The sequence below is a fragment of the Euprymna scolopes genome, chromosome 41 (genome assembly GCF_053919585.1).
Source record: "Euprymna scolopes isolate OS-2025 chromosome 41, ASM5391958v1, whole genome shotgun sequence".
NCBI lineage: Eukaryota > Metazoa > Mollusca > Cephalopoda > Sepiida > Sepiolidae > Euprymna > Euprymna scolopes.
This window is the reverse complement of record NC_136522.1, coordinates 36515942-36536471: the sequence shown is the minus strand read 5'-3', so window position 1 is coordinate 36536471 and position 20530 is coordinate 36515942. Positions and strand designations below refer to the sequence as shown.

Here is a 20530-nt window from a genome sequence, read left to right as displayed (position 1 = left end):
GCTGTGATTTATTATTATTATTGTTATTATTGTTATTATTGTTATTATTGTTATTATTGTTGTTGTTGTTGTTGCTCTTCTTCTTCTTCTTCTTATTATTATTATTATTATAAAGTTCTCTGTCAGAATATAGTTTCTCTCCCTTTTTATCTCTCTATACTGCCAATGAAAGTAAAGATTTCATATACAGTCACAAAATTCATCATTTTCGGTCAATGAAAATGATTCCCGTCCCTTTGAAACGACTCGATTCAATTAAAAGTAGAAAACTCAAATCTCAGAAAGACCACTGAGTCCGACTAATGTCGGTTTTGTACGCTGTCAAGACAGAGAAGTGTGCTCTGAGCGGCATCTCCTCAGATGTGGCATCAGGACTCCATTTTAGGGCGTATCTGACCCTTATACATGTAGAAGATTTCGTTGGGAATGAGATATCTTCTGGAACAATAGAATTATCCAACCAGTTTTTCAGTAACCTTGGCAACATATCTGATATGTCTTGCATTTCATGTCTGGAGTGAAGGTCAGTCCTAGAAGGAGGAAGGGACTTCCTCAAAGAGAGTGACATTCATTAATTGTGGCAAAGTGACGATCAGAGCGTCGGTGGTGAAAAGACAGGTTTTGTTTTAGATGTATTAAAATTATCCCCCCTGTTATACAATGTTGTCGAAAGACAGAGAATCAGAAATACTTTCATCATTAAAGCTCTTCAAAGTGTTGCCATAGATGGATGTATCATCTGGATAAATGTCAACAAATAATATTAAAATATGATTTTGGTGATCATTGATGAAGTTCAGGAAGACGTGAGCATCCAAACGCAAACACTCTTCTAGTTTCTATCACTTTCACTCTCTCTACATTGTTTAAGCATTAGCTTTTCTTATACTTATCTGTAAGTCCAGCTTCGTTTGATTAAGAGATTATCGCACATTTTTAGAATTCCCCTATACTTGAGCTCGGGATACTTAGGGCCAAAGTGTAATATTTATTTATTGTGTTGGTTATTTAAGCTATTCAGTATTTTGTTTCCAAATTATTTTTGTTCCAAACTGTTCAGGAACAAATAGATTCTCTTCGAAAACATGGTTGCTCTTTGGAATAAAATCCCGTCCCAATTATTTTCCGGAAGAATAAAATCAAACTGCATTTTTTTATTCTGAAAAATATGGCGGCACGACCCTGTAAAAGCAATAGCTATTCGCAATGAAATATTGAGTTTGTAGGATGCAACATATCAACAAACAGACTATGAGAACTAAACCAGCTCTTCTTTGTTCTGGAGATGAACAAACATTCTTTTTATATGAGACGTTCTTCCTGCCATAAATGAACTCAACAATGACAAGCTAATTTTAAATAGAAAATGATAAACACAATAAGTCAAGAAAAATACAAAAAGTCCTGATTTGTTTCATATTAAGTTTGGAAAATATTTTATGACCATGTGAGAGAATCGAGTTATTCATCGCTGCAGGTTATTTTCTAAACACAATTAACTTTCTTCCCAGGTGATAGCCTTAAACACAAAGATCTGGTGACGACAGTACTCTCTCTCCCTCTCTGTCTCTCTGTCTCTCTCTTTCTCTCTCTCTGTCTGTGTCTCTGTCTCTATCTCTGTCTCTCTCTCTCTGTGTCTCTGTCTCTCTCTCTCTCTCTGTCTCTGTCTCTGTCTCTCTCTCTATGTCTCTGTCTCTGTCTCTCTCTCTGTCTCTCTCTGTGTCTCTCTCTCTGTGTCTCTGTCTCTTTCTGTCTCTCTGTCTCTCTGTCTGTCTGTCTGTCTGTCTCTCTCTCTCTGTCTATGTCTCTGTCTTTCTCTGTCACTCTCTCTGTCTGTCTGTCTCTCTCTCTGTCTGTCTGTCTCTCTCTCTGTCTGTCTGTCTCTCTCTCTGTCTCTCTCTCTGTCTCTATCTGTGTGTGTGTGTCTCTCTCTCTCCCTCTGTGTCTCTGTCTCTCACACACACATATGTTGTGTATATATATATATATATATATATATATATATATATATATATATATATACATATGTTTATATTCAAATAATACACACACACACGCACATACATGATGATTGAAACGTCTTGTCAGTCGAGTGCCACTCCCTCAGACATTTAAAATCCATGAGCCCAAATGTCTGAGGGAGTATCTATACAAATATGATGTTACAGAGTCTTAGCTTTGTACGACACCTAAGTCTCTCTCTCGGTTCAAAATGTTGAGATCCAGCAACAAGCAAGAGCAAGATAGCCAGCAACAAATTAAACTGCAGACCAGCTTAATGCGGATACTGGTCTTCCGCTTTATGGTTTTTTAAATCAGAGATTTGCTTCTCCTAGAAAGGTTGCCTTCACCACGGCTTACGGGAACCTTCTCTACCCCAATAAACATATACACACACACAAATATACACGGTGCTAGTTGGCCGTTGACCCAGAAAAAGAGTTCATTCGCCCTTACATACATACATACATACATGCATACACATATATATACATACATACATACATACATATATATATATATATATATATATATATATATATATATATATATATATATATATATACCCATGAGCAAAAAAAAAAAATAATAGGCCAAGAGTAAAAAAGGAAGAAATCGATTTTTCATTATTTTTCCATGAATTCTTGTTAATTTTAACTGAAGATTTCTATTTTGCAGGTCATTATTATTATAGCATTATAATAAGTGGAAAAAAATGAATCTTAAAATGGTAACACCGCATCTTGTTGAGGATATAAAGAAAAACGAATTGCAGGATTAAGGCAGTCCAAAATGACTTACAAGCAGATTTTTGATATTTTAAGAAAAGAAAATGTGAAAACATCTCTTCCTGTAGTGAAGCGAATTGATCGAAGGTTCGAAGTCGAGTGCTTGATAAAAGGGAAATGTGGATCTGGTCGCCCTAAAGCATCCACTTTGAAGGACGACTACAGTCTTAAATTAACTGTTTTGAAGGATTGAAAAAAGCTTATGTAGACCAGAGAAAATAATTCAAAACAAGGGCTAGAAATTCTCTTTCTAGATTTACAATATCTAGACAAATGAAAGAAATGGGATTTTCTTCTAAAAGGTGTGCAAAGAAGCCATTTTTATCTGAGAAGAACATCAATGATAGAAAGAGATTTTTCTCGCATTATGGCAAGAAATATACAGACTGGTTCAGGAATGTTTTCTGCTCAGATGAATCAAGATTTTGTCATGTTATTGACGCCCCCGATGCTCTTGAACGGTGTAATCGAAGAACTGAAGAAATATTTTCACCAAGTTGCATAAAAACGACTGTTAAACACTGAAATGAAGAGATAATGGTATGGGGAACTTTTACTGCAGCAGAAGTTGGGGAACTTATTAGTAGCCTTGTGGGGGATGCCCTTTTCTCTTCCCTGCAACCTCTTTTTCACAGAAGAAATGTTGCGAGTTTGTCTCTGCTTTATCGTTATTTTCATGGCAAGTGCTCGGCTGAGCTCCATTCTATGGTCCCCCCCTCGCCAAACTTTCACAAGAAACACCCGTCTAGCAGAAAACACTATCAATAATTTTCCCTACTCTTTATCTGTGCCTAAACCTAAACGTAGATTCCATGAACAACACTTCTTTCTTAGAACTGCACGCCTATGGAATTGTCTTCCGTTTTTCGGCTTTCCAGCTGACTACAATATGGTTGTCTTCAAGTCTAACGTAAACAAGTTTTTGATGAGCCGTTCCATATAGGTTAACAAATTTACCGAATTTCCATTACTAACGATTACTATATTGTCCAATTTCTACTGTACACTCTTTAACCCTTATCATCGAGTGGCCTCTTGGCCTTGATAAGTGGTGATGCCTATGTAAAAAAAAGAAGAAAGTTAATCAATGCAAAGGAATACATTCGAATATTAGAAACAGGACTGTTACCAAGGATCCAGAAGCTGAGAATATTTCAGAAAATTATTTTTCAACGCAATAATGCCTCTGCACACACTACTAAAGTCACAAAAATGGTTTTCTGATAATTCAATTAATGTGATATTTTGGCCAGGTCAAAGCCTCGATTTAACCCAATGGAGAATATTTGGTCCATAATATCTCGTGCATTGGATGGAAGAACTTTTCGACAATTGACAAACTGTGGGAAGTTGTGCAAAGCGAATCGAATAGTATCTCCTCTTCAACGTGTTTCACTTTGGTTGAGAGTATGTCTAAAAGGATTGATCTTTTAAAGAAATCAAAAGGGAATGCGATTCCATCCTAAGCATTTATTAAAGTAAATGTCTTGTTCTGTGTTATTAGTTTCGTTTAAGTTTCCTTGTTCAAGTGTTCTTTGTTCAATATAGCTTTTAGTGCAATAAAATGTATCAAATTTGTTTGGCCCATTTTTATTTTTTGCTCACGAGTATATATATATATATATATATATATATATATATATATATATATATATATATATGATTAGTTTTTTTGGAAAAAGAAATCCAGCAGAGTGCTCAATTAAAGGGAAAATCCGAAATGTAAGAGCGTATTTATATTTTGTGTACAGAAAGTTGTTAGATGAGACAAATCATTGGTACCGTCGGTTTCAAGCCTGATAATAAGGACCATCATCATCCGATAAATAAACGGGGGGGGGGATTTAACAAAACGAGATTTAAACGTGAACTCGCGAGGTATATATATATATTTCCTACTTCCGGTTATAAAATAGACGAATATTGGCTGAAGAGAGCTTGATAAGGATACCTTAAACGGTCCTTATTATCGGGATTGACACCGACGGTATCAATGATTTGTCTCATCTAACAACTTTCTGTACAATATATATATATATATATATATATATATATATATATATATATATATATATATGACTACTTCATTTAATCACATAAATTAATATAAGAAAGTATAATTTCAGGCGTAAACTTTAAGTATTTACTTCACCAGTGTTCAATACATAGACAGAGCTAGATAGTAAGTTCTAAAATAGATATGGAAATTAAGCTACACAGAATATTCCGCGTTTTATCCACGCTAGGATTCGCCAGGCTTAAGATGAAACGCGGAATATTTTGTGTAGCTTAATTGCTATATATATTTTTATAACTTACTATATATGGCTTTCGTGTGCATGTGAGCTATTTTATAAATTATAATAGCTGTACGCGGTCACACGTGGCTGTGGCTACGTTTGGTTAAAAAAAAAGCAAGAAAAAGAAAATGCATGTTTCTTATATGTTTGTGCTTGTGGAAAATGCTAAATTAAAAATACTTGTGGAAAATGCTAAATTAAAAATACTTCTGGAAAATGCTAAATTAAAAATACTTGTGAAACATGCTAAATTAAAAATACTTGTGAAAAATGCTAAATTAAAAATACTTGTGGAAAATGCTAAATTAAAAATACTTGTGAAAAATCCTAAATTAAAAATACTTGTGGAAAATGCTAAATTAAAAATACTTGTGAAGAATGCTAAATCAAAAATACTTGTGAAACATGCTAAATTAAACATACTTGTGGAAAATGCTAAATTAAAAATACTTGTGGAAAATGCTAAATTAAAAATACTTGTGAAAAATGCTAAATTAAAAATACTTGTGAAAAATGCTACATTAAAAATACTTGTACAAAATGCTAAATTAAAAATACTTGTGGAAAATGCTCAATTAAAAATACTTGTGGAAAATGCTAAATTAAAAATATTGTTGAAAATGCTAAATTAAAAATACTTGTGGAAAATGCTAAATAATAAAATACTTGTGGAAAATGCTAAATTAAAAATACTTGTGAAAAATGCTAAATTAAAAATACTTGTGGAAAATGCTAAATAATAAAATACTTGTGGAAAATGCTAAATTAAAAATACTTGTGGAAAATGCTAAATTAAAAATACTTGTGAAAAATGCTAAATAATAAAATACTTGTGGAAAATGCTAAATTAAAAATACTTGTGGAAAATGCTAAATAATAAAATACTTGTGGAAAATGCTAAATAATAAAATACTTGTGGAAAATGCTAAATTAAAAATACTTGTGGAAAATGCTAAATTAAAAATACTTGTGGAAAATGCTAAATTAAAAATACTTGTGGAAAATGCTAAATAATAAAATACTTGTGGAAAATGCTAAATAATAAAATACTTGTGGAAAATGCTAAATTAAAAATACTTGTGGAAAATGCTAAATAATAAAATACTTGTGGAAAATGCTAAATAATAAAATACTTGTGGAAAATGCTAAATTAAAAATACTTGTGGAAAATGCTAAATTAAAAATACTTGTGGAAAATGCTAAATTAAAAATACTTGTGGAAAATGCTAAATTAAAAATACTTGTGGAAAATGCTAAATTAAAAATACTTGTGGAAAATGCTAAATAATAAAATACTTGTGGAAAATGCTAAATTAAAAATACTTGTGGAAAATGCTAAATTAAAAATACTTGTGAAAAATGCTAAATTAAAAATACTTGTGGAAAATGCTAAATTAAAAATACTTGTGGAAAATGCTCAATTAAAAATACTTGTGGAACATGCTAAATTAAAAATACTTGTGAAAAATGCTAAATTAAAAATACTTGTGGAAAATGCTAAATAATAAAATACTTGTGGAAAATGCTAAATTAAAAATACTTGTGGAAAATGCTCAATTAAAAATACTTGTGGAAAATGCTAAATTAAAAATACTTGTGGAAAATGCTAAATTAAAAATACTTGTGGAAAATGCTCAATTAAAAATACTTGTGGAAAATGCTCAATTAAAAATACTTGTGGAAAATGCTAAATAATAAAATACTTGTGGAAAATGCTAAATTAAAAATACTTGTGAAAAATGCTAAATTAAAAATACTTGTGGAAAATGCTAAATTAAAAATACTTGTGGAAAATGCTAAATTAAAAATACTTGTGAAAAATGCTAAATTAAAAATACTTGTGGAAAATGCTAAATTAAAAATACTTGTGAAAAATGCTAAATTAAAAATACTTGTGGAAAATGCTAAATTAAAAATACTTGTGAAAAATGCTAAATTAAAAATATTGTTGAAAATGCTAAATTAAAAATACTTGTGGAAAATGCTAAATAATAAAATACTTGTGGAAAATGCTAAATTAAAAATACTTGTGAAAAATGCTAAATTAAAAATACTTGTGGAAAATGCTAAATTAAAAATACTTGTGGAAAATGCTAAATTAAAAATACTTGTGAAAAATGCTAAATTAAAAATATTGTTGAAAATGCTAAATTAAAAATACTTGTGGAAAATGCTAAATTAAAAATACTTGTGGAAAATGCTCAATTAAAAATACTTGTGGAAAATGCTAAATTAAAAATATTGTTGAAAATGCTAAATTAAAAATACTTGTGGAAAATGCTAAATAATAAAATACTTGTGGAAAATGCTAAATTAAAAATACTTGTGAAAAATGCTAAATTAAAAATACTTGTGGAAAATGCTAAATTAAAAATACTTGTGAAAAATGCTCAATTAAAAATACTTGTGGAAAATGCTAAATTAAAAATATTGTTGAAAATGCTCAATTAAAAATACTTGTGGAAAATGCTAAATAATAAAATACTTGTGGAAAATGCTAAATTAAAAATACTTGTGGAAAATGCTAAATTAAAAATACTTGTGAAAAATGCTAAATTAAAAATACTTGTGGAAAATGCTAAATTAAAAATACTTGTGGAAAATGCTAAATTAAAAATACTTGTGGAAAATGCTAAATTAAAAATACTTGTGGAAAATGCTAAATAAAAAATACTTGTGAAAAATGCTAAATTAAAAATACTTGTGGAAAATGCTAAATTAAAAATACTTGTGGAAAATGCTCAATTAAAAATACTTGTGAAAAATGCTAAATTAAAAATACTTGTGGAAAATGCTAAATTAAAAATACTTGTGGAAAATGCTAAATAATAAAATACTTGTGGAAAATGCTAAATTAAAAATACTTGTGAAAAATGCTAAATTAAAAATATTGTTGAAAATGCTAAATTAAAAATACTTGTGGAAAATGCTAAATAATAAAATACTTGTGGAAAATGCTAAATTAAAAATACTTGTGAAAAATGCTAAATTAAAAATACTTGTGGAAAATGCTAAATTAAAAATACTTGTGGAAAATGCTCAATTAAAAATACTTGTGAAAAATGCTAAATTAAAAATATTGTTGAAAATGCTAAATTAAAAATACTTGTGGAAAATGCTAAATTAAAAATACTTGTGGAAAATGCAAAATTAAAAATACTTGTGGAAAATGCTAAATTAAAAATATTGTTGAAAATGCTCAATTAAAAATACTTGTGGAAAATGCTAAATAATAAAATACTTGTGGAAAATGCTAAATTAAAAATACTTGTGAAAAATGCTAAATTAAAAATACTTGTGGAAAATGCTAAATAAAAAATACTTGTGAAAAATGCTCAATTAAAAATACTTGTGGAAAATGCTAAATTAAAAATATTGTTGAAAATTCTCAATTAAAAATACTTGTGGAAAATGCTAAATAATAAAATACTTGTGGAAAATGCTAAATTAAAAATACTTGTGGAAAATTCTAAATTAAAAATACTTGTGAAAAATGCTTAATTAAAAATACTTGTGGAAAATGCTAAATTAAAAATACTTGTGGAAAATGCTAAATTAAAAATACTTGTGGAAAATGCTAAATTAAAAATACTTGTGGAAAATGCTAAATTAAAAATACTTGTGAAAAATGCTAAATTAAAAATACTTGTTGAAAATGCTAAATTAAAAATACTTGTGAAAAATGCTAAATTAAAAATACTTGTGGAAAATGCTAAATTAAAAATACTTGTGGAAAATGCTAAATTAAAAATACTTGTGAAAAACGCTACATTAAAAATACTTGTGAAAAATGCTAAATTAAAAATACTTGTGGAAAATGCTAAATTAAAAATACTTGTGGAAAATGCTAAATTAAAAATACTTGTGAAAAATGCTAAATTAAAAATACTTGTGGAAAATGCTAAATTAAAAATACTTGTGGAAAATGCTAAATAAAAAATATTGTTGTAAATGCTAAATTAAAAATACTTGTGAAAAATGCTGAATTAAAAATACATGTGGAAAATGCTTAATTAAAAATACTTGTGGAAAATGCTAAATAAAAATTTTTGTGAAAAATGCTAAATTAAAAATACTTGTGAAAAATGCTAAATTAAAAATACTTGTGGAAAATGCTAAATTAAAAATATTTGTGAAAAATGCTAAATTAAAAATACTTGTGGAAAATGCTTAATTAAAAATACTTGTGAAAAATGCTAAATTAAAAATACTTGTGGAAAATGCTAAATTAAAATACTTGTGAAAAATGCTTAATTAAAAATACTTGTGAAAAATGCTAAATTAAAAATACTTGTGGAAAATGCAAAATTAAAAATACTTGTGGAAAATGCTAAATTAAAAATACTTGTGGAAAAGGCAAAATTAAAAATACTTGTGAAAAATGCTAAATTAAAAATACTTGTGGAAAATGCTAAATTACAAATACTTGTGGAAAATGCTCAATTAAAAATACTTGTGGAAAATGCTCAATTAAAAATACTTGTGGAAAATGCTAAATTAAAAATATTGTTGAAAATGCTCAATTAAAAATACTTGTGGAAAATGCTAAATAATAAAATACTTGTGGAAAATGCTAAATTAAAAATACTTGTGAAAAATGCTACATTAAAAATACTTGTACAAAATGCTAAATTAAAAATACTTGTGGAAAATGCTCAATTAAAAATACTTGTGGAAAATGCTAAATTAAAAATATTGTTGAAAATGCTAAATTAAAAATACTTGTGGAAAATGCTAAATTAAAAATACTTGTGGAAAATGCTAAATTAAAAATACTTGTGAAAAATGCTAAATTAAAAATACTTGTGGAAAATGCTAAATAATAAAATACTTGTGGAAAATGCTAAATTAAAAATACTTGTGGAAAATGCTAAATTAAAAATACTTGTGAAAAATGCTAAATAATAAAATACTTGTGGAAAATGCTAAATTAAAAATACTTGTGGAAAATGCTAAATAAAAAAATCCTTGTGGAAAACTAAATAATAAAATACTTGTGGAAAATGCTAAATTAAAAATACTTGTGGAAAATGCTAAATTAAAAATACTTGTGGAAAATGCTAAATTAAAAATACTTGTGGAAAATGCTAAATAATAAAATACTTGTGGAAAATGCTAAATAATAAAATACTTGTGGAAAATGCTAAATTAAAAATACTTGTGGAAAATGCTAAATAATAAAATACTTGTGGAAAATGCTAAATAATAAAATACTTGTGGAAAATGCTAAATTAAAAATACTTGTGGAAAATGCTCAATTAAAAATACTTGTGGAAAATGCTAAATTAAAAATACTTGTGGAAAATGCTAAATTAAAAATACTTGTGGAAAATGCTAAATTAAAAATACTTGTGGAAAATGCTAAATAATAAAATACTTGTGGAAAATGCTAAATTAAAAATACTTGTGGAAAATGCTAAATTAAAAATACTTGTGAAAAATGCTAAATTAAAAATACTTGTGGAAAATGCTAAATTAAAAATACTTGTGGAAAATGCTCAATTAAAAATACTTGTGGAAAATGCTAAATTAAAAATACTTGTGAAAAATGCTAAATTAAAAATACTTGTGAAAAATGCTAAATTAAAAATACTTGTGGAAAATGCTAAATTACAAATACTTGTGGAAAATGCTCAATTAAAAATACTTGTGGAAAATGCTCAATTAAAAATACTTGTGGAAAATGCTAAATTAAAAATATTGTTGAAAATGCTCAATTAAAAATACTTGTGGAAAATGCTAAATAATAAAATACTTGTGGAAAATGCTAAATTAAAAATACTTGTGAAAAATGCTAAATTAAAAATACTTGTGGAAAATGCTAAATTAAAAATACTTGTGAAAAATGCTCAATTAAAAATACTTGTGGAAAATGCTAAATTAAGAATATTGTTGAAAATGCTCAATTAAAAATACTTGTGGAAAATGCTAAATTAAAAATACTTGTGAAAAATGCTAAATTAAAAATACTTGTGGAAAATGCTAAATTAAAAATACTTGTGGAAAATGCTCAATTAAAAATACTTGTGGAACATGCTAAATTAAAAATACTTGTGAAAAATGCTAAATTAAAAATACTTGTGGAAAATGCTAAATAATAAAATACTTGTGGAAAATGCTAAATTAAAAATACTTGTGGAAAATGCTCAATTAAAATACTTGTGGAAAATGCTAAATTAAAAGTACTTGTGGAAAATGCTAAATTAAAAATACTTGTGGAAAATTCTCAATTAAAAATACTTGTGGAAAATGCTCAATTAAAAATACTTGTGGAAAATGCTAAATAATAAAATACTTGTGGAAAATGCTAAATAAAAAATACTTGTGAAAAATGCTAAATTAAAAATACTTGTGGAAAATGCTACATTAAAAATACTTGTGGAAAATGCTAAATTAAAAATACTTGTGAAAAATGCTAAATTAAAAATACTTGTGGAAAATGCTAAATTAAAAATACTTGTGAAAAATGCTAAATTAAAAATACTTGTGGAAAATGCTAAATTAAAAATACTTGTGAAAAATGCTAAATTAAAAATATTGTTGAAAATGCTAAATTAAAAATACTTGTGAAAAATGCTAAATAATAAAATACTTGTGGAAAATGCTAAATTAAAAATACTTGTGAAAAATGCTAAATTAAAAATACTTGTGGAAAATGCTAAATTAAAAATACTTGTGGAAAATGCTAAATTAAAAATACTTGTGGAAAATGCTAAATTAAAAATACTTGTGGAAAATGCTAAATTAAAAATACTTGTGAAAAATGCTAAATTAAAAATATTCTTGAAAATGCTAAATTAAAAATACTTGTGGAAAATGCTAAATTAAAAATACTTGTGGAAAATGCTCAATTAAAAATACTTGTGGAAAATGCTAAATTAAAAATATTGTTGAAAATGCTAAATTAAAAATACTTGTGGAAAATGCTAAATAATAAAATACTTGTGGAAAATGCTAAATTAAAAATACTTGTGAAAAATGCTAAATTAAAAATACTTGTGGAAAATGCTAAATTAAAAATACTTGTGAAAAATGCTCAATTAAAAATACTTGTGGAAAATGCTAAATTAAAAATGTTGTTGAAAATGCTCAATTAAAAATACTTGTGGAAAATGCTAAATAATAAAATACTTGTGGAAAATGCTAAATTAAAAATACTTGTGGAAAATGCTAAATTAAAAATACTTGTGAAAAATGCTAAATTAAAAATACTTGTGGAAAATGCTCAATTAAAAATACTTGTGGAAAATGCTAAATTAAAAATACTTGTGGAAAATGCTAAATTAAAAATACTTGTGGAAAATGCTAAATAAAAAATACTTGTGAAAAATGCTAGATTAAAAATACTTGTGGAAAATGCTAAATTAAAAATACTTGTGGAAAATCCTCAATTAAAAATACTTGTGAAAAATGCTAAATTAAAAATATTGTTGAAAATGCTAAATTAAAAATACTTGTGGAAAATGCTAAATAATAAAATACTTTTGGAAAATGCTAAATTAAATATACTTGTGAAAAATGCTAAATTAAAAATATTGTTGAAAATGCTAAATTAAAAATACTTGTGGAAAATGCTAAATAATAAAATACTTGTGGAAAATGCTAAATTAACAATACTTGTGAAAAATGCTAAATTAAAAATACTTGTGGAAAATGCTAAATTAAAAATACTTGTGGAAAATGCTAAATTAAAAATACTTGTGAAAAATGCTAAATTAAAAATATTGTTGAAAATGCTAAATTAAAAATACTTGTGGAAAATGCTAAATTAAAAATACTTGTGGAAAATGCTAAATTAAAAATACTTGTGGAAAATGCTAAATTAAAAATATTGTTGAAAATGCTCAATTAAAAATACTTGTGGAAAATGCTAAATAATAAAATACTTGTGGAAAATGCTAAATTAAAAATACTTGTGAAAAATGCTAAATTAAAAATACTTGTGGAAAATGCTAAATTAAAAATACTTGTGAAAAATGCTCAATTAAAAATACTTGTGGAAAATGCTAAATTAAAAATATTGTTGAAAATGCTCAATTAAAAATACTTGTGGAAAATGCTAAATAATAAAATACTTGTGGAAAATGCTAAATAAAAAATACTTGTGGAAAATTCTAAATTAAAAATACTTGTGAAAAATGCTAAATTAAAAATACTTGTGGAAAATGCTAAATTAAAAATACTTGTTGAAAATGCTCAATTAAAAATACTTGTGGAAAATGCTAAATTAAAAATACTTGTGGAAAATGCTAAATTAACAATACTTGTGAAAAATGCTAAATTAAAAATACTTGTGGAAAATGCAAAATTAAAAATACTGGTGGAAAATGCTAAATTAAAAATACTTGTGAAAAACGCTACATTAAAAATACTTGTGAAAAATGCTAAATTAAAAATACTTGTGGAAAATGCTAAATTAAAAATACTTGTGGAAAATGCTAAATTAAAAATACTTGTGAAAAATGCTAAATTAAAAATACTTGTGGAAAATTCTAAATTAAAAATACTTGTGGAAAATGCTAAATTAAAAATATTGTTGTAAATGCTAAATTAAAAATACTTGTGAAAAATGCTGAATTAAAAATACATGTGGAAAATGCTAAATTAAAAATACTTGTGGAAAATGCTAAATTAAAAATACTTGTGGAAAATGCTAAATTAAAAATACTTGTGAAAAATGCTAAATTAAAAATACTTTTGGAAAATGCTAAATTAAAAATATTTGTGAAAAATGCTAAATTAAAAATACTTGTGGAAAATGCTTAATTAAAAATACTTGTGAAAAATGCTAAATTAAAAATACTTGTGGAAAATGCTAAATTAAAAATACTTGTTAAAAATGCTTAATTTAAAATACTTGTGAAAAATGCTAAATTAAAAATACTTGTGGAAAATGCTAAATTAAAAATACTTGTGGAAAATGCTAAATTAAAAATACTTGTGGAAAAGGCAAAATTAAAAATACTTGTGAAAAATGCTAAATTAAAAATACTTGTGGAAAATGCAAAATTAAAAATTCTTGTGGAAAATGCTAAATTAAAAATACTTGTTGAAAATGCTAAATAAAAAATACTTGTGAAAAATGCTAAATTAAAAATACTTGTTGAAAATGCTAAATAAAAAATACTTGTGAAAAATGCTAAATGAAAAATACTTGTGGAAAATGCTAAATTAAAAATATTGTTGAAAATGCTAACTTAACAATACTTGTGAAAAATGCTAAATTAAAAATACTTGTGGAAAATGCTAAATTAAAAATACTTGTGGAAAATGCTAAATTAAAAATACTTGTGGAACATGCTAAATTAAAAATACTTGTGGAAAATGCTAAATTAAAAATACTTGTTGAAAATGCTAAATAAAAAATACTTGTGAAAAATGCTAAATTAAAAATACTTGTGGAAAATTCTAAATTAAAAATATTGTTGAAAATGCTAAATTAACAATACTTGTGAAAAATGCTAAATTAAAAATACTTGTGGAAAATGCTAAATTAAAAATATTGTTGAAAATGCTAAATTAAAAATACTTGTGGAAAATGCTAAATAATAAAATACTTGTGGAAAATGCTAAATTAAAAATACTTGTGAAAAATGCTAAATTAAAAATACTTGTGGAAAATGCTAAATTAAAAATACTTGTGGAAAATGCTCAATTAAAAATACTTGTGAAAAATGCTAAATTAAAAATATTGTTGAAAATGCTAAATTAAAAATACTTGTGGAAAATGCTAAATTAAAAATACTTGTGGAAAATGCTCAATTAAAAATACTTGTGGAAAATGCTAAATTAAAAATATTGTTGAAAATGCTAAATTAAAAATACTTGTGGAAAATGCTAAATAATAAAATACTTGTGGAAAATGCTAAATAAAAAATACTTGTGAAAAATGCTAAATTAAAAATACTTGTGGAAAATGCTAAATTAAAAATATTTGTGAAAAATGCTAAATTAAAAATACTTGTGGAAAATGCTTAATTAAAAATACTTGTGAAAAATGCTAAATTAAAAATACTTGTGGAAAATGCTAAATTAAAAATACTTGTGAAAAATGCTTAATTAAAAATACTTGTGAAAAATGCTAAATTAAAAATACTTGTGGAAAATGCAAAATTAAAAATACTTGTGGAAAATGCTAAATTAAAAATACTTGTGGAAAAGGCAAAATTAAAAATACTTGTGAAAAATGCTAAATTAAAAATACTTGTGGAAAATGCTAAATTAAAAATACTTGTGGAAAATGCTCAATTAAAAATACTTGTGGAAAATGCTCAATTAAAAATACTTGTGGAAAATGCTAAATTAAAAATATTGTTGAAAATGCTCAATTAAAAATACTTGTGGAAAATGCTAAATAATAAAATACTTGTGGAAAATGCTAAATTAAAAATACTTGTGAAAAATGCTAAATTAAAAATACTTGTGGAAAATGCTAAATTAAAAATACTTGTGAAAAATGCTCAATTAAAAATACTTGTGGAAAATTCTAAATTAAGAATATTGTTGAAAATGCTCAATTAAAAATACTTGTGGAAAATGCTAAATTAAAAATACTTGTGAAAAATGCTAAATTAAAAATAATTGTGGAAAATGCTAAATTAAAAATACTTGTGGAAAATGCTAAATTAAAAATACTTGTGGAACATGCTAAATTAAAAATACTTGTGAAAAATGCTAAATTAAAAATACTTGTGGAAAATGCTAAATAATAAAATACTTGTGGAAAATGCTAAATTAAAAATACTTGTGGAAAATGCTCAATTAAAAATACTTGTGGAAAATGCTAAATTAAAAATATTGTTGTAAATGCTAAATTAAAAATACTTGTGAAAAATGCTGAATTAAAAATACATGTGGAAAATGCTAAATTAAAAATACTTGTGGAAAATGCAAAATAATAAAATACTTGTGGAAAATGCTAAATTAAAAATACTTGTGAAAAATGCTAAATTAAAAATACTTGTGGAAAATGCTAAATTAAAAATATTTGTGAAAAATGCTAAATTAAAAATACTTGTGGAAAATGCTTAATTAAAAATACTTGTGAAAAATGCTAAATTAAAAATACTTGTGGAAAATGCTAAATTAAAAATACTTTTGATAAATGCTTAATTAAAAATACTTCTGAAAAATGCTAAATTAAAAATACTTGTGGAAAATGCAAAATTAAAAATACTTGTGGAAAATGCTAAATTAAAAATACTTGTGGAAAAGGCAAAATTAAAAATACTTGTGAAAAATGCTAAATTAAAAATACTTGTGGAAAATGCTAAATTAAAAATACTTGTGGAAAATGCTCAATTAAAAATACTTGTGGAAAATGCTAAATTAAAAATACTTGTGGAAAATGCTAAATTAAAAATATTGTTGAAAATGCTCAATTAAAAATACTTGTGGAAAATGCTAAATAATAAAATACTTGTGGAAAATGCTAAATTAAAAATACTTGTGAAAAATGCTAAATTAAAAATACTTGTGGAAAATGCTAAATTAAAAATACTTGTGAAAAATGCTCAATTAAAAATACTTGTGGAAAATGCTAAATTAAGAATATTGTTGAAAATGCTAAATTAAAAATACTTGTGGAAAATGCTAAATTAAAAATACTTGTGAAAATGCTAAATTAAAAATACTTGTGGAAAATTCTAAATTAAAAATACTTGTGGAAAATGCTCAATTAAAAATACTTGTGGAACATGCTAAATTAAAAATACTTGTGAAAAATGCTAAATTAAAAATACTTGTGGAAAATGCTAAATAATAAAATACTTGTGGAAAATGCTAAATTAAAAATACTTGTGGAAAATGCTCAATTAAAAATACTTGTGGAAAATGCTAAATAAAAAATACTTGTGGAAAATGCTAAATTAAAAATACTTGTGGAAAATGCTCAATTAAAAATACTTGTGGAAAATGCTCAATTAAAAATACTTGTGGAAAATGCTAAATAATAAAATACTTGTGGAAAATGCTAAATAAAAAATACTTGTGAAAAATGCTAAATTAAAAATACTTGTGGAAAAGGCTACATTAAAAATACTTGTGGAAAATGCTAAATTAAAAATACTTGTGAAAAATGCTAAATTAAAAATACTTGTGGAAAATGCTAAATTAAAAATACTTGTGAAAAATGCTAAATTAAAAATACTTGTGGAAAATGCTAAATTAAAAATACTTGTGAAAAATGCTAAATTAAAAATATTGTTGAAAATGCTAAATTAAAAATACTTGTGAAAAATGCTAAATAATAAAATACTTGTGGAAAATGCTAAATTAAAAATACTTGTGAAAAATGCTAAATTAAAAATACTTGTGGAAAATGCTAAAGTAAAAATACTTGTGGAAAATGCTAAATTAAAAATACTTGTGGAAAATGCTAAATTAAAAATACTTGTGGAAAATGCTAAATTAAAAATACTTGTGAAAAATGCTAAATTAAAAATATTCTTGAAAATGCTAAATTAAAAATACTTGTGGAAAATGCTAAATTAAAAATACTTGTGGAAAATGCTCAATTAAAAATACTTGTGGAAAATGCTAAATTAAAAATATTGTTGAAAATGCTAAATTAAAAATACTTGTGGAAAATGCTAAATAATAAAATACTTGTGGAAAATGCTAAATTAAAAATACTTGTGAAAAATGCTAAATTAAAAATACTTGTGGAAAATGCTAAATTAAAAATACTTGTGAAAAATGCTCAATTAAAAATACTTGTGGAAAATGCTAAATTAAAAATGTTGTTGAAAATGCTCAATTAAAAATACTTGTGGAAAATGCTAAATAATAAAATACTTGTGGAACATGCTAAATTAAAAATACTTGTGAAAAATGCTAAATTAAAAATACTTGTGGAAAATGCTAAATTAAAAATACTTGTGGAAAATGCTCAATTAAAAATACTTGTGAAAAATGCTAAATTAAAAATATTGTTGAAAATGCTAAATTAAAAATACTTGTGAAAAATGCTAAATTGAAAATACTTGTGAAAAATGCTAAATTAAAAATACATGTGAAAAATGCTAAATTAAAAATACTTGTGAAAAATGCTAAATTAAAAATACTTGTGGAAAATGCTAAATTAAAAATACTTGTGGAAAATGCTAAATTAAAAATACTTGTGAAAAATGCTAAATTAAAAATACTTGTGGAAAATGCTCAATTAAAAATACTTGTGGAAAATGCTAAATTAAAAATACTTGTGGAAAATGCTAAATTAAAAATACTTGTGGAAAATGCTAAATAAAAAATACTTGTGAAAAATGCTAAATTAAAAATACTTGTGGAAAATGCTAAATTAAAAATACTTGTGGAAAATCCTCAATTAAAAATACTTGTGAAAAATGCTAAATTAAAAATATTGTTGAAAATGCTAAATTAAAAATACTTGTGGAAAATGCTAAGTAATAAAATACTTGTGGAAAATGCTAAATTAAAAATACTTGTGAAAAATGCTAAATTAAAAATATTGTTGAAAATGCTAAATTAAAAATACTTGTGGAAAATGCTAAATAATAAAATACTTGTGGAAAATGCTAAATTAAAAATACTTGTGAAAAATGCTAAATTAAAAATACTTGTGGAAAATGCTAAATTAAAAATACTTGTGGAAAATGCTCAATTAAAAATACTTGTGAAAAATGCTAAATTAAAAATATTGTTGAAAATGCTAAATTAAAAATACTTGTGGAAAATGCTAAATTAAAAATACTTGTGGAAAATGCTAAATTAAAAATACTTGTGGAAAATGCTAAATTAAAAATATTGTTGAAAATGCTCAATTAAAAATACTTGTGGAAAATGCTAAATAATAAAATACTTGTGGAAAATGCTAAATTAAAAATACTTGTAAAAAATGCTAAATTAAAAATACTTGTGGAAAATGCTAAATTAAAAATACTTGTGAAAAATGCTCAATTAAAAATACTTGTGGAAAATGCTAAATTAAAAATATTGTTGAAAATGCTCAATTAAAAATACTTGTGGAAAATGCTAAATAATAAAATACTTGTGGAAAATGCTAAATAAAAAATACTTGTGGAAAATTCTAAATTAAAAATACTTGTGAAAAATGCTAAATTAAAAATACTTGTGGAAAATGCTAAATTAAAAATACTTGTTGAAAATGCTCAATTAAAAATACTTGTGGAAAATGCTAAATTAAAAATACTTGTGGAAAATGCTAAATTAAAAATACTTGTGAAAAATGCTAAAATGAAAATACTTGTGGAAAATGCTAAATTAAAAATACTTGTGAAAAATGCTAAATTAAAAATACTTGTGGAAAATGCTAAATTAAAAATACTGGTGGAAAATGCTAAATTAAAAATACTTGTGAAAAACGCTACATTAAAAATACTTGTGAAAAATGCTAAATTAAAAATACTTGTGGAAAATGCTAAATTAAAAATACTTCTGGAAAATGCTAAATTAAAAATACTTGTGAAAAATGCTAAATTAAAAATACTTGTGGAAAATGCTAAATTAAAAATACTTGTGGAAAATGCTAAATTAAAAATATTGTTGTAAATGCTAAATTAAAAATACTTGTGAAACATGCTGAATTAAAAATACATGTGGAAAATGCTAAATTAAAAATACTTGTGGAAAATGCTAAATTAAAAATACTTGTGAAAAATGCTAAATTAAAAATACTTTTGGAAAATGCTAAATTAAAAATATTTGTGAAAAATGCTAAATTAAAAATACTTGTGGAAAATGCTTAATTAAAAATACTTGTGAAAAATGCTAAATTAAAAATACTTGTGGAAAATGCTAAATTAAAAATACTTGTTAAAAATGCTTAATTTAAAATACTTGTGAAAAATGCTAAATTAAAAATACTTGTGGAAAATGCAAAATTAAAAATACTTGTGGAAAATGCTAAATTAAAAACACTTGTGGAAAAGGCAAAATTAAAAATACTTGTGAAAAATGCTAAATTAAAAATACTTGTGGAAAATGCAAAATTAAAAATACTTGTGGAAAATGCTAAATTAAAAATACTTGTTGAAAATGCTAACTAAAAAATACTTGTGAAAAATGCTGAATTAAAAATACTTGTGGAAAATGCTAAATTTAAAATACTTGTGGAAAATGCTAAATTAAAAATACTTGTGGAAAATGCTAAATTAAAAATACTTGTGAAAAATGCTAAATTAAAAATACTTGTTGAAAATGCTAAATTAAAAATACTTGTGGAAAATTCTAAATTAAAAATACTTGTTGAAAATGCTAAATAAAAAATACTTGTGAAAAATGCTAAATGAAAAATACTTGTGGAAAATGCTAAATTAAAAATATTGTTGAAAATGCTAACTTAACAATACTTGTGAAAATTGCTAAATTAAAAATACTTGTGGAAAATGCTAAATTAAAAATACTTGTGGAAAATGCTAAATTAAAAATACTTGTGGAACATGCTAAATTAAAAATACTTGT

At 24.7% G+C, this 20530-nt stretch overlaps 1 protein-coding gene across 4 annotated transcripts in view; it reads right to left on the bottom strand.

Annotated features, from left to right (window-relative positions):
- The window catches only part of LOC145266474 (uncharacterized), a 143859-nt gene that overhangs the window by 62315 nt on the left and 61014 nt on the right, over window positions 1-20530 (bottom strand). The gene's annotated exons all lie outside the window — the stretch shown is intronic.